We start from the raw sequence: 5,904 nt of genomic DNA on the forward strand, positions 1-5,904 counted from the left end.
AGATTCAACACGCAGAAAGACTTGAATAGGATTCATTAATCCTTGTCAGTCATTTATAGCCCAGTATAAATTATCAGACACAGAAAGCCAGCTAACTGGAAGATCTGGTGATGAGAAAGTGAAGACCTCTGGATCCTAAACAAGAAGTAAAAGACAAATCGAGAGAAAGGGAGGAAAGATGTTGCCAGTGGCCTAGCTGCACTTACCTTCTAAAACAATGGAATAATCATTCACGCAGTCAACCAATTTTAGTGAGCACCTATTATTTGCTGGGTCTTTTTTAGGCACTGAGAAATACAGCGGTGAACAACAGAGATAAGCTTCTTGTTTTCATGGAACTTCTATTCTCATGGGAGGAGAAACAGACAATAAAGAAGAAACAGGGACCGGTGCGGTGGCTCACACCTGTAATCCTAACACTTTGGGAGGCCAAGGTTGGCGGATTGCCTGAGCTCAAGAGACCAGCCTGGGCAACATGGCCAAACCCCATCTGTACTAAAATACAAAAAAATTAGTGAGGCATGGTGGTACATGCCTATAATCCCAGCTACTCGGGAGGCTGAGGCACCAGAATTGCTTGAACGCGGGAGGTGAAGGTTGCAGTTAGCCGAGATCGCATCACACTGCACCCCAGCCTGGGCGACAGAGGGAAACTCCATCTCAAAAAAAAAAAGAAGATAATATGAGATGGTGTCGAGGTTATGAAGGTACCAAACAGGGCGAGGGAATGGCACTTTACTCAGGGAGCTATCTTTTGTGTGTGTGTGTGTGAGATGGAGGTGTCAGTCTGTCACCCAGGCTGGAGTGCAGTGGTACGATCTTGGCTCACTGCAGCCTCTACCTCCAGATCTCAAGTGATTCTCCCACTCTGCCTCCCAAGTAGCTGGGACTACGGAAGTTCGCCACCACGCCCAGCTAGTTTATGTATTTTTTGGTAGAGACTTCGCCATGTTGCCCAGGCTGGTCTTAAACTCCTGAGCTCAAGTGATCCACCCACCTTGGCCTCCCAAGGTGCTGGAATTACAGGTGAGTCACCTCAAGGGCACTACCTTACATGTGGTCAGTGGTGTGCGGGGGCCAGTTCACATTGGCTTGGGAATGGCAAGTATATGCGTTTCTTCCCAACTCCAGCTATGCTATAAATCAGGGTCTACCCACTACCAGAACTGGTTGTTAAGCATTTAGCAGCACACCAGAAGGAGGTCACTGAGGAGAAAGAAGAAAGCCCAGAGACTCATGAGAAACCAAACAACTCTGAAAGACAAGGCCCTGTGTTTTAAAATGAGAGTTATTGTCATAAATTCCAATGAATCAAAACAACACCAAAACAAAAAGCCACACAAAGAACTATATTCAACAATATGTGATCACAATTTCCCTCAACACAGTGAGGGGAAGGGTCTAGTGGTGGTTTGATTTGGCTTTTAAATTGTATCTCTTTTATTATCTCCATACTGCCATACACACACAAAAAGTGGACGGATAGTTATAGTTCCTGGGTAATTTGAAAACCCACAAAATTCACCTGCAAAAATATGTAAGCATGACCTGGAATACACCACTTTGGGAAACTACAATCATACCATTTTAAACCTTTAGAGTCTGGGTGATTCATGGAAACACAGGATTTCATGAGCACAAATAACCTGAAGAGGCGCACCCACTTATTTTTGGCATAGAGAAATTTAGGCTCTAAGAATGTGACTGGCAGAGCTTATTCTAGAACCCAGGTCACGTGCCTCATCTGATGTCATCTTCTCAATTTTGGTCTATACCCTAGTACAGTAGTTCTTAAAACTGAGTGAGCATCAGAATCCCTTGAGAGCTTATTAAAACACCCCATGGATGTTATCCCACCCAACACCAACCCCATCCCCCGCAAAGGTTCTGAATTGGTAGAACTAAGGTGAGGCCCAGCAGTATGGATTTTTAACCAGTTCCCAGGTAATACTAATGCCACTGGTCTGATGACCTCACCTGGAGACCTACTGTCCCAGGAATTGGGAGCACAGGCTTTGGAATCAGACACAGCTGAATTGCAGCTCTACTTCTGCCACTGTGGTATGACCCCTGGAAAAGTTATCCAAATTCTCTGAACCTCAGCTTCTAACATCTGAGTCCAGTTGTAAGGATTGAAAAAGAGAATGCCCACGAAGCATCAGCTTAGCCAAGCGCCTATTATATTCTAAGACAAGATCTTAATAAATATTAGTGACATCCTATATCCTGTATCACTTTTCCCAAGCATATACTAGAACCACTAAAATTCAAAAGACAAACAAAATCAAAGATTTGCAAAGATGTAGAGCAACTAAAACATTAATAACAGCTTTATTCATAATAGTAAAAAATAGTAAATACTCCAAATGTCCATAAACAAGCAAAAGGACAAACTGGTATGTGTATACAATAGAATATTACTAAACAATAAAAAAAAGAACCAAATGAAGTATACATGCAACAACATGAAACCTCCAAAATATTTTGTTGAATAACAAAAGCCAAACACAAGAGTATATACTGCATTAGTTCATTTTTATGAAGTTTAAGACAAAACTATTCTATGGTAAATCTATGGTGCAGGGGGAGGGGGAAATTAAACGGACAGGAACATGAGAAAAATTTCTGGGGTAATGAAAATGTTCTCTATCTTGATTTGAGTGATTAACCTGAGGGCATACATTTCTTAAAACTCATCAAATTATATATCTAAGATATGCATTTTACTATAGGTAAATGATTCCTGAATACACATAATTATATATAACTTTGTAAAGGCATTTTATGACAAAGGACTGTCTTCTCCATTTAAAATGAACTAACTCCAACCTTGCAGACCCACTGAGTTTGATTCCTGCACAATCTAGTCCTGCCGCAGACAGTTTTGGTCCATGTATCTTTCCAGAGAACTGCCATGAAGTAGAAACAGAATTTTCTCCCACCATGTAGACAGTATCCAAAGTGACCTGCGTCCCTGGGAGTGGCTAACTTGGGATGCAAACAACACAAAAGTAATATTTTTCTTTACCATATACCAAATATGAGCCTACTTGATATGATTTTAAAAGGCATAGTCATGAAGACGCATTAAGAGCAATTCTGTCATACAGTCTAAATCATATTCTCAACATGGAAGAGGGAGCAGAAAACTGGTGAAACGGTTTCTAGGGCCATCTTTACTGGTAATGAAGACGTCAGAAGATCCAACTGTGCCTGTGTAATTATTACATGAAATAGTCACTTTCAGATTGTAATGAATTCCAGGCCATTCAGGTTTCCTAGTCAGTATATTTCTATCTCATTACAAGTAGATTCACATACATACATACATACATGCACACACACATACATACACACACACAAACATACACACACACTCGCCCCTGCCGTGAACAATCTGTGCACACAGGGTGAAGAGAGCTAACACTTCGAGACACTACAGTTTCCTTTGAACTCAGAGGTGTCTGATTCCAAACCCACTTGATTATCTTACCAAGCCTTCTTAAACTCCATGATGAGAGAGCCCTGGGACAGTCACCTCCCAGAAATTTGGCAAGTAGTGGAAGGAAGAGACACAAGCCCATGCAGCATCTTGCACACTGCAAACACTGCAAACCAGCCCCTATTCAGGCCCCGTTAGACACTCCAAGACATCCCACTAGTTGGGCAGGTACCCTTGCCTGTCCTTCCTCCACCCTTTCTCCAAAATGGTCCTCAACTGAGACCTGCAGCTGCTCCCATCATAGGCCTTCACACAGTATTTTCTCTACAGCTCTGTCAAGTCATAATTATCCAGGTTCCTGACACTAAAAACTAGTTTCAGAAATAAATAGCTGCTCAAAATCAATTCAAACATAAATAGCTAATCTTTATGGAGCACTTACTATGTACAGGCACTGTTGGGTGCACTTTCCATGTGTTAGCTTACGCAATACCCACAGGAAAGCCAGTGTGAGGAAGACGCATTGTCAGGCCAGGAAAGGTTTTGAACCTCAAGCAAAATCTGGAGAGATATGCCAGGAATGAGGCACAATCTCTCCCTTTAATGAGCTCACTACCTTGTATGGAAATGAGGACCTAACTCAGTTCACAGTAAGTAAAAAACCACAAGATAGACATTAAAGGAACCAAAAGGAGGAAGAATTTGTTCATCCTAGCAGGATTCTGGAAGGCTTCTTGCAGGAGGTATCCAGGTGGAGAATGAAGTCATAAATGCAAGGAGCTTTCCATAGCTAAGTGTCAGCTCCTCAGCTCCCAAAGCTGCTAAAAGGCCAGGTTAGTCCCCCTGCCCCCTCCTCCATTTCATCTGGAACAGGCCTGTTTCCAAGAGAGGACCAGCTCAGCCCAGCCCTTCCTTTGACACATTCCTCCAGCTGCTGCCTGTCCTTATGGAAACACATGGGAACTTTTCACCACGTTCAACTTCACCACCTCCTTTGGTGCTTTCACTAGGGAGAACCTGCGTCATGGCACCTGACTGCACAAGGGAGCCCTTTAAGGACCTCAGTTGTTCTCCATTGGGTTGACATGGGGACAGTCCCTTGTCGGTACCAAAGTGAGATGTAAGGGACCTACATCACCAGCAGCCACCAAATGCATCTTTTAAAAGGCCTCTACAGATTTTTGAGAGAGGAATTTGCTTCCACTCCCTTCTCAGGAATCAGCCCCTCCAATCCTGTAGGGTCATCCCCCCACTCCTTCCTCCTCCGTACTTAAGGCTCTGCAACAAGAGCTCAAACCCTCGGTTTTGGCAACTGTGTGACCTTGCGCAAGTCACTTAACCAATGTCAATCCCAGTTTCCTTATCCCTAATATGGGGTATATAAGAACAACTCGTTCATAGAACTGTTGTAGTATCGGAGTGAGATAGCGCAAGTAAAGTATTTTACACAGAGCCCGGCATGTAGTAAGCCAACAATGAATACTACCTTCATTTTCATCATCAATAATGACGATGATGGTGGTGGTGGCAGGGTAAACTTGGACCCGATTCGAGCTAAAAGCAAACACCCCCTCCCCCTCTCCCCCTAGTCTATGGCTGGGCCACACGGTGGAGACACATGCGTCATCTCGCTGAGGGGTGAATGCAGGCTTTTCTGGCGGCGGGCTCAGGAAAGGCCAGGCAGTCGTGTCCTAGCTCACCTGGAGGGGTCGCGAGGTGAAGCAGATTTTCTGATGGGGGAGGTCCAATAAACTACATACCCTCTCTTTCTGTATACTTTGACTCGTGGCCAAAGAACGCCAGCTGCATCCCTCCCCCAAGGAGCCAGGACAGCGTCCACTATGCCCCTGACTCAGTTCCCCAACTCTCCCTCGGGTGCAGGCGAGACTGCACTGCACTTGGTGGCGGAGATAACAGGTTGGCCAGCCAGGCCTGGGAAACGTCCCCTAGCTACCTTGCGCAAACCCAGCCCCCTCTTCAAAACGCAGGTGGGCAAACAACCCCACAACCTCGCAACAACTTTGTGTATTTCACCGCCACCACAAGGCGCACGGCCTCAACTTCTCTTCACTGTGCTCCGAGGAGGGAAGCGGGAAATCGAGAATGAGGGGCAGCCCACAGACCGCCCTCCTTTTCTCAGGGCGCCCCCCAAAGGCGCGCCCCGCCTTACCTTGTCTGACGGCTTTGAAGGTGACGGCCTCCTTGCAGCTGTCGATGACCCCCAGCACGTCATAGCGGGGCAAGCCGGACACCCGGACCCCCTGCACCTCCAGAAGCAGCTCCCCTTCGCCCAGCTTCGGGCCCTCGCCACCGCGGAGAAGCCCCGCTGCCTCGGCCGCCGCCACCGCTCCGACGTACGGAAACTCCCCGTGCTCCGCGCCTCCCAGCACCGTCACCCCCAGCTCGCCCTGGGGTCCCCGCTTCACGGTGCATTCGTGAACCCTGCTAGTCCAGTGGTTCTT

General features: G+C 46.0%; 1 protein-coding gene across 1 annotated transcript in view; it reads right to left on the reverse strand.

The window, feature by feature from the left end:
- Window positions 1-5,898, reverse strand: part of MAGI1 (membrane associated guanylate kinase, WW and PDZ domain containing 1) — a 741,784-nt gene extending 735,886 nt beyond the window's left edge. Inside the window, exon 1 of the mRNA XM_011980350.1 lies at window positions 5,613-5,898. The gene's annotated coding sequence lies outside the window, so the exon portion shown is untranslated. The remainder of the gene's footprint in view (window positions 1-5,612) is intronic.
- Between the last annotated feature and the right edge of the window lie 6 nt (window positions 5,899-5,904).

This window comes from Mandrillus leucophaeus, unplaced genomic scaffold (genome assembly GCF_000951045.1).
Source record: "Mandrillus leucophaeus isolate KB7577 unplaced genomic scaffold, Mleu.le_1.0 Scaffold210, whole genome shotgun sequence".
Classification (NCBI taxonomy): domain Eukaryota; kingdom Metazoa; phylum Chordata; class Mammalia; order Primates; family Cercopithecidae; genus Mandrillus; species Mandrillus leucophaeus.